The sequence below is a fragment of the Panicum virgatum genome, chromosome 8N (genome assembly GCF_016808335.1).
Source record: "Panicum virgatum strain AP13 chromosome 8N, P.virgatum_v5, whole genome shotgun sequence".
NCBI classification, from domain to species: domain Eukaryota; kingdom Viridiplantae; phylum Streptophyta; class Magnoliopsida; order Poales; family Poaceae; genus Panicum; species Panicum virgatum.
In genome coordinates this window covers 19,451,754-19,466,921 of record NC_053152.1, presented here as the reverse complement: position 1 = coordinate 19,466,921, position 15,168 = coordinate 19,451,754, and the positions used below count along the sequence as shown (strand labels likewise).

General features: G+C 47.3%; 1 long non-coding RNA gene across 1 annotated transcript; it reads left to right on the top strand.

The window, feature by feature from the left end:
• Window positions 1-181: 181 nt before the first annotated feature.
• On the top strand, window positions 182-5,644 carry LOC120686595. The gene is made up of 3 exons (XR_005680265.1): window positions 182-3,160; window positions 3,248-3,397; window positions 5,225-5,644. It is a non-coding gene; the product is annotated as an uncharacterized LOC120686595 (long non-coding RNA).
• Window positions 5,645-15,168: the final 9,524 nt, after the last annotated feature.

Genomic DNA, 15,168 nt, shown 5'->3' with positions numbered 1-15,168 from the left:
CTGGATGAACGTGTTGTGTGATCTCCTACAGGATGTATAATATTGAGACCTTTTACAATGTTTGGAAATACTTTCCGACCCCTCGCAACGCCTACACAAAATAGGTATTTTGGTTGTTTTTATTCACCGGGGGGCAATATGGTCATTGCACATCCTCAGATAAGAAAGGGCGGCCCGGCGCCCGTTCCACGGCCGACTCCCGCACGCCGCCGACTCCGTGCCGTCGCCCTCGCCTGGCGATCGCGGGCCGCCTCCTGGACACCGCGCGTCCGCCCCTCCAGCACGCCTTCCTTCCCTCCGGGCTGCTCTGGCCGGCCTCGAGGACCCCGCCTCCCTCCGCGCTCCCTGCGGCTTCATCCAGCAAGCGGCTGCTCCGGCCGGCGTCGAGGACGCCGCCTCCCTCCGAGCTGCTGCCGGCGTCCCCCCGGCGATCGACCGCCCCACGTTCCCTGCAATATCACCTGGTACCCACTCATCCATTCATTAATTTGCATTCTGAACCCTAAAATCAGTGATGCCTAATTTGCTTCTCCATGATTGTCATATAGTACAGTTAATATTTGCTAATTATTGTTCAATTGCATTTTTGTTGCAATTCTTTCCTATCACATGTAATTTGCTATTCCCCCGCACCGCCCATGGTAATTGCACCTGTGCATTACTAGCGTTTTGACCATGTTTTGACTAGCGTGTTTAATTAGACAAAAAAAATACAGTTCACTATGCCTAACAGATAGCATGCAAACTTCAAGTTTTATTTGTCATTTGCACATTTCTGTGAGTATGCATCTATGCGTCCTAGAGAATAGAGACCCTTAATCAGTGTTTCATGTGTAAGTTAAACACTTTGCATGTCCTCACATATAAATTTAGGAGCAGGTAGAGATAGAACGAACGCAGCTAAGAAAAGAGCATTGCCTCAAATGAATTGGTCCGTAAAAAATAATGGTACTGATGAATCCATCGGTTAACATGAATGGACCTGAGAACCAATTTCATATGACAGTGAATCCATCAACTTATGAAAACGTGTGCCACTATATAGTGTCCATGTAGATTGGTATGTGATTTTGTTTTTCACTCTACGCCTGCTATAATTTCTTGCTGAGTACTCTGACTTGCTCCAGTCGAAACATTCATCTCGCGTATTCACAATTGCACAATTGCAGAAATACTTGCGGATACCTTCACAAGTGCACAATTGCAGAATTACTAGCGTTAAACCATTTACATGTAAATTGTTTGATGTCATAAAATAGTTTGAAGAAAAGCAGCAAACAACATATTCGCTCTAGTAAATGAGCACTCTGTTTGAAATTTAGACCTCCAAATGTAATGTCATCTCTGTCCAGATAGGGCTGGGCAAGCTCATTTTGCATGATATTACTGTTGTTGGTTTTCATGTTCATTGTGCCTTACTCAAGAATAAAATATATCCCAATTAACTTGCGCGAGAAGATAGTTCCCTATGATAACATACCGCAACAAACCGACGGGTACTCTTTTTCTATTTTATATTAATGTTTTACTACAATGACTTATGTTTATGTTCCATTGCATAATTTCATGTGGGGCATATGTAATAAAATATATACTGGCATGGGACAGAGATCGTATGGGATTTCACACCGGTGAGTCACAGAAATTTTGTCACTTCCAATTTGCCCCTGCATGGAGTAAATGCTCTGTCCTCGCTGCAGCTCCAATCACGGTGCCATGCAAAAAAATGTGTCGCGGCCAGGAGTTGATCCTGCGACCTTGCACTCCGGGATGCGCTTCTCTAACTAATCGAGTTGCTTGCGTATTGATAATAATACTGCACCCGCGTCACTAATTAATAGATGCCAATTATGATTAAGAAATAAATACCATGGCCTCATACATAAGTACTAGCACAGTGGTAAGGTCGCTCTCTAAAAAAGTCATTCCTTGTGTTCGAATCTCCCCAGTGTTAACTTTTTCCCCTTTTTTTTACAATAGTGATTGCTCAAATAATTAAAATAATGCGCCATATTTTTATTTCTTTTTATGCAATAGTGATTGTTCAACTAATAAAAATAACGCCCTCTATATCATGACTTAATGCATTACCCATTTTTTTCAAGTTTAAAATATCCCTACCCTCGTGTTACGTAAACGGTCTATACGTCCATTGATCAGACGAGACGGGAGAGTGTAGGTTGAGTAGCTGTCGTGCTACGAGTACTAGTCTAGCTACTCAGACGAGACATGAGAGTGATCAATTGACTTTGTTATCGTCTTAATAGCCTGTTAGTGAGTCTTCATTGAGTGATCATCAAACCGAGTGATCATCAAACCGAAGTTTACCCAACGCCAATCCTTTCGTTTCTCATATATGAATGTTTTATGACCAAAAATAACAAATTTATCCCGACAACTGGACCATGATTCCCAACATGAATAATAACTTCTTGAAAGCCACGTGTATTGGAGTGATCTCAAATATATAGGGGTATTCATAAAGATTCTTAAGGCCACAGATAGAGTTGCAAGGATCAAAACCATATGTATGCACAAGGTTTATAACACTCTAAGTTTCAAATTTTGATATTAAATAATATATTTACAAAATTGTTTGATTTCAAAATTGTTTGAATTGATTTTGGAATTATAATTCAAAGGAAAAAATGGCAAAACGTATCTTCTCTCGTGGGCCGTCGGCCCAGCTGGCCCAGCCGCCCTCCCTCTCTTCCCTCCGATCCATCTCCAACCCCCGCGCAGTTTCCTCCCTCCAATCCCGCTGCCGCCACCTCTCTTCCCCCCGAACGAATCCATCTCTTCCCTTCCAATCCCGCCGCCGCGCCAGGGTTCCTGATGCCCCCTCGACGTCCGCGTCGCACCCCTATAAATATGAGACCTGCGCCGCCCCCTCTCGCTTTCTGCACGCGCAATCCTCAGCAGGCACCGCGCGCTTCCCAAACCCTAGCCGCCGGGCCGCCCTTGGAGCCGACCTCCAAGCCACCCGCGCCGCCGCCGCCGTCCGCAGTCCACGCCAAGATTCGATGCCAAAGAACACCGGGACGACCAGCAAGACCTCGGAAGGAGCGCCTCCGGCCGCTCGTTGTCGTCCACCGTCGCTCCTGGCGTCGTGCTCGCGTCGCCGAACTCCAGCCATCTTGAGTCGTCCCGGGCCGTCCTGGTGAACTTCACAACCAATGTCCTTTTCTTTATTTGCAACATTCGCCAGGGAGGTGGAGAAGAGCATTAATTTTGTATCTGTCTACAGATGAAGCCAGGAAAAGCACCTGCTGCGAAGAAGATCGTCGGGGGCGTCAAGGTGTCCTTGCCTGCAAAGAAGGAGCGCCCTTTCCAATTCAAAGAAGAACGAAGTGGGGATTCGAGTTCGAGCTCCGATGATGACGTGTTAGAAGAACAGGTACAGAATTTCTCTCTGCTGATAACAACCAATGTCATTACGGTTACCACGATTGAATGTGTATCAAATTGGATCTTTCTGGTTGCAAGCAATTTGATTATGCCTAACATTAATGTTGTGTATGAATTAGATAATACTTGTAATGAATTGCTTCTATGACATTGAAGTCATTGTCTGCAATTTTGGAAGCCATGTGTTGTTGCTGTGGAAGCGTGTTGTTAATGCCTACCACTATCATGAGGCCGGCACTGTTTTATGCCTTTTTCAAGCTGATGATAGAGGACTGCTTGCTGCTGTTCGTTAAATCTTCATTTGTTAGTTTACAATATCATGTGAGTTTTTGTTACTTGGACATCATGGGCTGCTGAAACAAACTTCATTCTGCCCGCATTTTTAAATTGTGTATGAATTAGCTAAGACTTGGAATGAAGTGCTTCTGAAACATTGATGATAGGAGAGTGAACTTAATTTGCTATTAATTTATATCAATAGTCATGCATTCTGGACCATCTAACCAAGGGGTAACTTATAAAGGACAAGCTGATCCTTGAAACACATAAGTCTAGGCTGTTTTTTTTGTAAAGAAAATGTAAGTGCTTCTTCATCTGGTAATAACAACTTTACACTATGTCCAAAAGTTTGCATTACATTATTCATCTGCTTAAAAAGGGGTACAAAAATAAAAAGTATGCTCCCATATACATGGTTATTAAGGCGTCGCCTAGTCGTCGCCTAGGCGTCGCCTAGGCGTCGAGGCGCTAAAAAAACCTGGGCGTCGGGGGACGCCATGACCAAAAATCAGCAAAATGAGAGAGGAGGGTAGGCAGAAGAGAAGGGAAGAACTGGAGGAGGACTGGGAAGGCCAAGAACTTGTCTCTGCTCCATCCCCATCGGCTCCAGACGCAATAGCCACCGCAAACTTCTGCAGAATCGAACATCTGGGAAGGGCAGAAGTCGGCAACCCTCGATCTGCAATCTGTAGGCGACTGGAGGGGATCTGGAAGGGGCGGCATCAGCAGTGAGGATGGGGAGGGGAAGGGAGGAATGGTTGTGTGCGGCAGCAGCACAAATGGAGAACGGGAGAGGGGAGGGATGCAGAGAAGAGTAAGTGGCGGCGGAGACCTGGAATGCTTGTCGATGGGGGAGGGCTGAGGAACAGGTAGGTCACACAATATGTCAGGAAGGGATATATGGGCTGGCTAGTGGGCTGGGCCTTTCTTACTGTCTTGTTCTTCTTCTTTTCTTGTTTTCTTTTTCTTTTTTTTTCTTCCTCTGTGCTGCTGCTTTGAAGTTTCTTACAATCATATGGCGTCGCCTTGCTCGCCTTATGATCGCCTAGGCGTCGCCTAGGTGATTGGAAGGGGGTGGCTCGCCACGTCTCGCCTTAGCGCCTTAATAACCATGCCCATATATTTCTACAGCTATGAATCTGGACAGCTGCATCCAAAAAATAATAAAAGTATAGAGCAAATGAAGCATGTACAATTCCCTACCTGTGCTTAATCTAGGCAAACCTAGAGCAAAAATGACTGCTTTCTTTTCTTGCTCAGGAGAAATGTCTGTCAGACTAACAGCATGTTCATGTTCATAATTTATTGTTTACTCTATCAGGACAGTCTTTATGTCGGTAGCAAGCTGAAATTCTTTGTTTAGCACGTGCATTACGGAACATACAGCAAATTTATAGCATCTGTTCAATTATTAATAAGAAAAGATTGCAACAATTTGACTTTTACGATTTAGTACCATTTATTTCACTCTTATGGCGAAAATGAACTTTATCTGGACAGTCCACCCTCATTCATGAATGCACTTTATCTTCCACAGTTACCGTAGAGCCGACTCATTATTGAACTGATGATCGATGAGCTCAAAGATCAGATCGATGCCATGGAAAGGGACATCGAAAACCTCAAAAAGATGGTGGGGAGAGTGGCTAAGGCGATCCAGAAGCTCTACAAGCTAGTCGAAGCCAACATTGCCGATATTTAGAAGCATTACAAGCCATGCTTAATTTGATTTAATTTCCTTGTGGCTACGTTCATGAAGTTTCTGAATAATGTGCCCAGACTTGTATGGATGCTCCTGTTATCATCAGAATCTTTGTATGGATGGTGTCTTTTTTTTTACCTTGGGTAACATAATTATGCAATTATCATGACTTCTTCCATTGAAACACTTTCTGGGAGATACACCATGTATATGCAGGTTGCCACACTTTTTTAGTTCAAAATAGTTTCAGTCAAATTTTCCACAACTGTTAATGACTTGATGTCTGAACCGTCAAATTGCCTGTCATAGGTCCAGATTAATACTATTATTTGTACAATACTGTTATCTTCCAAGCATCTTCTAAGAAGCACTATTACTTTGTAACAAAGACGCCTATGATCATAGTACATGCAGCCATGAACAAACCCTCATACAGCAAGGATAAGAATGAAGATGTCCTACGCTTGCAACAATATGGCAATTCAGTTTCACAAAAGTTACATAGAAATGGTTCCATCAGACATTTTACATGGATATGTCACATGGCACCTAGCATCAGGCCAAAGAACAAGCCAACAAGTAACATTACAAAGCCACAACAGATTCTCATTAAAGTACACCTACTCCCTGAACTGATCCTGTTAGCCAGTAGTACCAATTGCTGACTCTTCTCTTCCAGGTCCTTCTCCTGTGCCTTTAGGACTGAAACCTTCTCTTTATTCTCACTGGACAGCAAGTCATTGTTTTGCTTCAGCTCAGCAATCTCCTCCGCTTTGCTCCTCAATTCCCAAACAGCATTACGGAGATCCAAAAGTAAATTCTTCATAAATGTTGTGTGCTCAGGATCATACCACACATAGAAGCCACAGTCCACATCAGTCTATACAGCAGATAACTGACAAATTAGATGCCAAGTAAGATCAGACATGCACCAAAGCAAAAAAAAAAAAAGCTAATTTCTTACCCTTGCTCGGCTGCATCTTGTAACATCCTAATTTAAATTTCAGCATTTAATAATAAATTTAATTGGTTTTATTTGTTTTTCTAAGGATTTTTGTGTTAGTTTTGCATTTAATCCAATTTTTGTTCCTCAAGTAATTAAAATTTTGTCTAAGGTTAAATTATGTTGTTGCATCATGCTGGAGCATTTTTTTTATTTGCTTGAGTGCATAAGGTTGTTGAATTCAAATTTTGTTTGAATTCAAATAGATTTGTTTTGCTTGGAAATAGAATAGAAATAGGAAGGGACCCAGCCCAAAAACCCAACAAACCAGCCCGAGCCCACTCCCTTTCTGTCTTCCCGCGTCCGGCCCAGTGCACCTTCGTCCCGGCCCGTTTCCCTCCACGCCGGCCCAGCCCTTCTCCCTTTCACCCCGGCAGCTCAGCCCAACTCGTGCACAGCCTAGGTCCTTTCCCCAGCCGGCCCGCTTCTTTCCCCCGAGACCCAGCCCAGCACTCACTCGTTCAACGCCCTCTCTCTCTGACACCAAGGCCCCACCCGTCAGCGCCCCTTCTCCCACCTTCCTTCTTTCTTCCCCGCACCAGCTCCCTCTGCTCCTCTCCCGCCGCGCTCCCTCGCTGTCCCGTGGCCCTGCTCCGCCCCGCGCGCGCGCCCGAGGCCCACCGGCCAGCCACACCGCTCCCCTTCCCTCTAGAAGCTTCGCCCAGAGCCGGGCCGAAGCCGTTGCGCGATCCGCCTCTCACGCGCACGCATCGCGGCTGCAATCACCGCAACGCCCGTGCGGTGCGCGCCTCCCCAAGATCCCCGGTGCCCTTTAATTGGCACCGCTGCGACCTCCCCCGCACACTACCCTCCTCCACAGCCGCCACTGAGCCCTAGGGCGACGCCGCCCCATCGCTCTGCATTGCTCCGCCCGGCGCAGAGCAACCTCGCCGCCGTGCCGAGCCGCGGCGCCGTCGCTGCGCCGCTTCACCACCTCCCCACCTTCGCCGAGCACCGCAGGAGCTCCGCCGGGCTGCCAGGAGACTCCCCGACCTCGCTGCTCTCGGCTCCAACTTCTGCTTCGACCCGTCCGCGAGCACATCGCCGCCCTCGCCGCCGGACATCGTCGTCGCTCCCCCGGCACGCCGTCCTTGCTCGATTCGGGCCTAGGTGAGCCCCACCTCGACCTGTCTTTCCTTCTGCACCCGACGTCTTGGCCCGTGTGTCACCCCAGAGGCCGGGCACCGCCCGCCGGCGGATTCCCGATGCCCAGAGTCGCCGCCGCCGTCGCGAGCGCAACTCCGAGCACCCCCGCTCCCCGCGATTGGCACGGGTGGATTAAGCGTGCCGTGATGAGCCTCCCTAGCCCTTCTCCCGCTCGAGTTAGCTCCGGGAGGACTGAGTTTGGCCTCCTCCGGCTAACCCGCCGCCGCGGAACCCAACTCCGGCGTTGAGCGCCGCCGCCCAGCACCCCAAACCTCCCTGGCCGTCCGATCCGAGACACGCGGCCCAGATTAGACCTAGGACCGAGCCGCCCTGAGCCATCGGATTGAGATCCAACGATCCCGATCTAAAGATACCGGTTCGCCTTGCACATTTTGCTAAAGAGCCCCTCTGCTTTCCTGAAATTAACCCGCGATCCATCTGTATACAAAACTAATTACAGCTAGGTCCCGGTTTTTACCCAAAACTCCCTGACCTTCCTAGATTTAGTGCCCGCAGTCCAGAGCCTTTGGTTTTGCACGTTAGCCCCTGCATCTAGCCGTTAATTATGTTTTAGTCCTCAGTTTAGCCCAGAAACCCCCCTGGAACTCCAGTTTTCTTACAAATAAGCCCCTAGATCTTGTTTTTAGCCTAGATTATGCGTTTTAGCTCCGTTTTAAGCGTTCTTTATATCCACGCGATCGTTGTAACACGTAGAATAGGTTTAGACTAGTTTAGTGTACTGTTTTTATGTATTGATGTATTGTTTCTTAGTTTTTGTTAGTATTTGCGTGTATGCTTATTGTTGTGTATTGTTTTGGCCATGTGTTCGTGAGTAGACGCTGATCCATCTGAGGAGCCCCAGTATCAGTACCAGGAGCAGCCGTCTTCCGAGCACTTTGAGCAGCAGCAGGAGCAGTACGAGGAAGGCAAGTATAACATGAACAACCTATCACTTTTAAATACAATTTCATACTGCATTTTAATACTGTATGCCTATAAGGACTTTCCTAGCCACTTTATATCCTTTATATATATCCTTTGGGTTGCATTATGGTTAGTTGTGCTAGGTGCCGCGCTATAACACATAATGGTCCTTTTAATTAATTTGATTAATGGTATATGCAACTTAATTCTGAGAGTTGCCCTCTGTGTGGCTTGAGTGGCTCATGTCTCGTTAAAAATTGGTTTTGTTAGAAACATGGTTTAGGGGGCCAGCACGGTGCTTACTGCCTGGTTGGCCACTCTCCATAAGGACCGGTTCATAGAGCGACAACCTGGGACAACAACGCTACCACAAGACTGGAATGGGACGGTCTTGGCTTACTAATTAGGCCATTTTGGTTCGGGAGTAACTTACCGATGGGGCATGGGGGGTGGTGAGCTTCAATGGTGGCCAGGCTACGAGGCTTGGTCTGCGTACCCCTCGAGGTGGTTACCATCGTTGCGGAGCCTGATTCCTTAGCGGTTACACCTTACCAACGTGTCCTTTGTAACGGCCTCGTAGTGAGTTTGCTAGTGATCTCACCTAAGGAAGTGTGATGAACAACTAGCGTAGCTCACGACTTATGGGTAAAGATGTGCAACCTCTGCAGAGTGTAAAACTGGTATACTAGCCGTGCTCACAGTCATGAGCGGCCCAGATCATCCTTTTGATTAGTGGGGTTATCTCCTTCCGATGAGGGAGGTGCCTCTCGGGGTTACCTTGGTGGTTTCGGTTTGGTTCTCAGTAGTAACATGATTAATTCTGATTAATTACTATGTAACTGGGTTTATGGTAATTCATCAACTTGTAGTAAATAGCTTTAATAAAATTTTGCCAAGACTTAAAAGCTAATGCAGTCAGTCAGCCAACCTAGAGCCTCATAGTTTGTGTTATACTTGTTGAGTACAAGTTGTGTACTCACTCTTGCCTCTTCTCTACTTTTCCTCTTGGATACTCTACTGCTGCTCAGTTCCTGCCGACGCCAGGGAGTTTCCTCAGCGCTACCGGGACTACGAGGACTTCTAGGTGTTCGTCTCCCAGTCGACGTCCCTGTGGCGCCTTGCTCAGCTTCGGAGAGTTTTTATCGTATTTGTACTTCGCTTCCGCTGTATCAGACAGTTTTGTCATTAATGTAATAAATAACATTCGTACTCGCTTTATTATATCTTTTTACGTGATATGTATTGTGATATACTGTTCATTCTGTTGTATATACGTGTGACTTGATCCTGGCACGTATATGACTGCTCGGTTTATGTCCTTTTATAAATCGGGTGTTACAGAGTGGTATCAGAGCCATATCGACTGTAGGATGAAGCCTAGATAGAACTGGTCGAGTTTTAGGACTTCTTCTCTCCAAATCCTTGCCGGCTGAAACTATTTTACTATCATACCCCTTGAATTCTATGACTTTTACTCGTCTTGCCTTGATTTCTCTCTCTAAAGAATAGTTTTCGTAGACTTTGGCCTGAATCAGTCATCTGACCACCATGAGTATGAGATAGGTGACCCTTTTATAATAATACAATAGCACGTTCTGCGACGCATTGTGTTAGTCGAGTTGTGTGTTAAACTCGGCTAAGTTGTGAAAATTGTCTGCTTGTTATTATGCTACATGTTTGATTTGGATTTTTGAATGATTGCATAGCTTAGTAGTTTACATTTGTTTAAAGAGAATCACTCTGATGTTAAAGTTAATTAATTAATAAAATGAGTTAGATCGTTGGGGGGTAAAACAGTCCACTCTATACTATCTACTTTATCATGTCTGAGTCTTTTCCACAAAAGCGTTATCATATCCGTCTAAATTATTCCTGCAATATCATTGCTCATACATCTTTTGTTCAAATCAGATGGTGAACACCAGGAGCACCGGTTCCGGTTCTAGCCAGCAGCAGGGTCAGAACAACCAGGGTACCGGGATGCCGATGCCTCCACCCTTGACTCCGGAGCAGTTCTTTCAGCTCCAGATGCAGATGATGGCCACCCTGAACAACATTGTTCAGGCACTGCAGCAGATCCACACTCAGCCTCCGCCTCCTCCACCGCCGCAGCCCCGCGACAGGCGTGCCGAGTTTCTGAGGGGTCACCCGCCGATGTTCTCTCACACGTCCGACCCTCTTCAGGCTGACGACTGGCTCCGTGCAGTGGAGTGTCAGTTGGATATCGCCCAGTGCAATGATCGGGAGCGAGTTCTGTACACAGCAGGACAGCTGCGAGGGGCAGCTTTGGACTGGTGGGAGTCCCACACAGTTCAGGACCACGAGTCTCTCACTTGGCTCCAGTTCAGGGAGCGTTTCCGCAGCCACAACGTCCACGCGGGCGTTATGAAGATGAAGCAGAAGGCGTTCCTTGCACTGAAGCAGGTAATCTCAAATATAATCATTTAGCGTTTCCCTTTTGAGCTAATACCCCCTTGTTCTATCTTTCTGAGTCATGAATTAATCCTTCGATAAATATATCTGTCTTTTTCACTTCAGGGGACTATGACGGTCACGGAGTATCGTGATCGTTTTCTGCAGCTTGCTCGCTACGCCCCTGCCGAGGTTGCGGATGACCGCAAGAAGCAGGAGCACTTCATGGAGGGCCTTGAGGACTACCTCCAGTACGCGCTGCTCAACCTCCGCTTCGACGACTTCAACCATCTGGTTGACAGCGCGCTCAACACGGAGCGCAAGCACTTGGAGATGGAGGACAAGAAGAGGAAGATTGTCCCCGTTGCTTCCGGCAGCAACACTCGTCCTCGCCTCCAGCCACCCCAGCAGTACCAGCAGCAGCAGTATCGGCCTCCCCAGCAGTACCAGCAGAGGCCGCAGCAGTACCCGCCTCGACAGCAGCAAGCAGGTCAAGGCCCGAGGTTACCGGCACCTCCGGCTTGTGCTGCTCCACCAGCTCCGCCAGCACCTCAGGCTCCACGGCAGGCAGCTCCTCCTGCCGGACAGCAGGCACCTCCTCGCACGTGCTTTCACTGCGGCCAGCTGGGGCACTACGCCAACGCCTGCCCCCGGAAGGCACAGGCGGGACAGCAGGGGCGCCCAGCTCAGCCCAGGGCGCCACTTCAGGGCAGAGTGAACCACGTGACGGCCGAGTCAGCGGCCGAGGCTCCTAACGTGGTTATTGGTACATTCATGGTCAACTCCCACCCAGCTACAGTGCTTTTCGATACTGGTGCTACTCACTCATTCATCACCAAGTCATATGTTGAGCAGCATAGTTTCTTTACCACCCCATTAAAGAAGTATCTGCTAGTCTCTTCACCGGGAGGGGATTTGAGATCCCATATTGTTAGCCCTCGAGTCAGTATAGCCATAAGGGGGGCAACGTTCAGTGCTGATCTGAGGGTGCTAGACACCAAGGGTATTGATGTGATTCTGGGAATGGATACTCTTGCCAAGTGGGGAGTCAGAATTGATTGTGCTCATCGGGCAGTTCACCTGACAGCATCTGATGGCCAAGAGGTGACAGTCAGTGCTTCAGAGCCCTCGGGATTTCTTCATCAGATGGAGTCTAGACCCACGGATGGTATTCGCGTGGTGTCTGAATTCCCGGATGTCTTTCCGGATGATTTGCCAGGTATGCCGCCTGTACGCGACATTGAGTTTTGTATTGATCTCTTGCCTGGCACTGCTCCTATTGCAAAGCGGCCCTACCGCATGGCACCTATAGAGCATGAGGAAGTTAAGAAGACTATTGATGAGTTGCTAGCCAAGGGCTATATCCGTCGCAGCTTCTCTCCTTGGGCTTTTCCATTGTTGCTAGTAGATAAGAAGGATGGCTCGAAGAGGATGTGTGTCGATTATCGGGAGCTGAATGTAGTTACCATCAAGAACAAGCATCCACTGCCCCGTATTGAGGATCTCTTCGATCTGCTTCGAGGTGCTCGTATATTCTCGAAGATTGATCTGCGTTCGGGTTATTTTCAGCTGAGGATCCGTCCTGGGGATATTCCGAAGACGGCATTCACTTGCAAGTATGGGCTATATGAGTACACGGTCATGTCCTTCGGCTTGACTAATGCCCCGGTTTTCTTCATGCATCTGATGAACATGGTTTTCATGGATTATCTGGATGTCTTCGTGGTGATATTCATTGATGATATTCTGATCTTCTCCAAGACAGAGGAAGAGCATGAAGAGCATCTGAGGCTCGTGTTGCAGAGATTAAGAGAGCATCAGCTGTATGCTAAGTTCAGCAAGTGCGAGTTCTGGATTGACGAGGTTCCATTCCTCGGTCATATCATCTCCAAGGGAGGTATTGCAGTTGATCCGAGCAAGGTGAAGGATGTGCTCGAGTGGGAGACACCGCAGACAGTGAAGGAAGTCTGGTCATTCTTGGGCTTAGCAGGATATTATCGGAGGTTCATTGAGAATTTCTCCAAGATCGCGAAGCCTTTGACTTCCTTGCTAGAGAAGAATGCGGCATTTATATGGACTGATGAGCGTCAGATGGCCTTTGATGAGCTGAAGAAAAGGTTGACTACGGCGCCAGTCCTGACTCTGCCAGACCAGACGAAGAGGTTCACGGTATATTGTGATGCTTCGAAGGATGGTCTTGGGTGTGTCCTGATGCAGGAGGGCAGAGTGATTGCTTATGCTTCACGGCAGTTATGTCGGCATGAGCTGAATTATCCCACTCATGATCTTGAGTTAGCCGCAGTTGTGCATGCTCTGAAGATTTGGAGGCATTACTTGTATGGGCAACAGTGTGATATCTACACTGATCACAAGAGCCTCAAGTATATTTTCACGCAGAATGAGCTGAACATGCGGCAGAGAAGATGGTTAGAGTTGGTCAAGGACTATGACCTGGAGATTCACTATCATCCGGGTAAGGCCAATGTTGTAGCAGATGCTTTGAGCAGGAGAAGCTATGTCAACATGGTCGTGGCTTTCCAGATGCCTCCAGAGTTATGCGAGGAATTCGAGCAGTTGAGTCTGGGCTTCTTGCATCATACCTCCAGTGCAGCGTTTGAGGCAGTACCGACTCTAGAGTCAGAGATCAGGTAGCATCAGAAGGAAGATGAGAAGCTGCAGGAGATCCGTGAGTTGCTCAAGAAGGGCAAGGCTCCTCATTTCAGAGAGGATGATCAGGGTACCTTGTGGTACAAGAACCGGATCTGTGTGCCAGATGTGAAGGATCTCCGGAAGTTGATTCTAAGTGAGGCCTATGATACAGCTTACTCTATTCATCCGGGCAGCATGAAGATGTATTATGATCTCAAAGAACATTTCTGGTGGTATGGAATGAAGCGTTCAGTGGCAGAGTACGTGGCTATTTGTGACACCTGTCAGCGTGTCAAGGCTGAGCATCAGAGGCCAGCAGGTCAGTTACAGCCTTTGAAGATTCCAGAGTGGAAATGAGAGGAAATCACTATGGACTTCATTGTTGGATTGCCTCGTACTCAGAAAGGGTACAACTCTATATGGGTAGTAGTTGATCGATTGATGAAGGTTGCTCACTTCATTCCAGTGAACACTACTTACTCCGGTGCTAGACTTGCAGAGTTGTACATCTCTCGAATTGTCTGCTTGCATGGTGTGCCCAAGAAGATTATATTAGACAGAGGGTCTCAGTTCACTTCACGATTCTGGGAGCAGCTCCACGATTCGCTGGATACGAAACTGCGTTTCAGTACCGCCTATCATCCTCAGACAGATGGGCAGACAGAGAGAACCAACCAAGTGTTGGAAGATATGTTGCGAGCCTGTGCTATTCAGTATGGTACTAGTTGGGATAAATGCCTGTCGTATGCTGAGTTCTCCTACAACAACAGCTATCAGGCCAGTCTGAAGAAGTCCCCCTTCGAGGCATTGTATGGCAGAAAATGCAGGACTCCTCTCTATTGGGATCAGATTGGTGAGAACCAGCTCTTTGGCCCTGACATTATAGAAGATGCAGAGCAGATGGTTCAGGCTGTGCGAGAAAATCTGAGGATTGCACAGAGTAGGCAAAAGAGCTATGCAGATGGCAAACGGAGAGACCTAACTTTCAATGTTGGTGATCATGTATACCTGAAGGTGCCTCCGATGAGAGGAATCCGCAGGTTTAATGTCAAGGGGAAGTTAGCACCTCGGTATGTTGGTCCATTCAAGGTGCTAGAGAGGAAAGGCGAAGTTGCTTATCGCCTGGAGTTACCTCTCAGCCTCTCAGGAGTTCACGATGTCTTCCATATATCTCAGCTGAAGAAGTGTCTGCGGGTACCCGAGGAGCAGGCACCACTGGATGGATTAGAGGTTCAAGAAGATCTGACTTATACTGAGCATCCGGTGAAAATTCTGGAGACATCAGAGAGGGTTACTCGGAACAAGTGCATCAAGATGTACAGAGTTTAGTGGAGTCACCACAGTGAAGCTGAGGCTACATGGGAGCGAGAAGATGAGCTGAGGAAGACCTATCCAGATCTCTTTGCTAGCCAGCCCAGCTAAATCTCGGGGACGAGATTTCTTTAAGGGGGCAGGGTCTGTAACACCCTAATTTAAATTTCAGCATTTAATAATAAATTTAATTGGCTTTATTTATTTTTCTAAGGATTTTTGTGTTAGTCTTGCATTTAATCCAATTTTTGTTCCTCAAGTAATTAAAATTTTGTCTAAGGTTAAATTATGTTGTTGCATCATGCTGAAGCATTTTTTTTATTTGCTTGAGTGC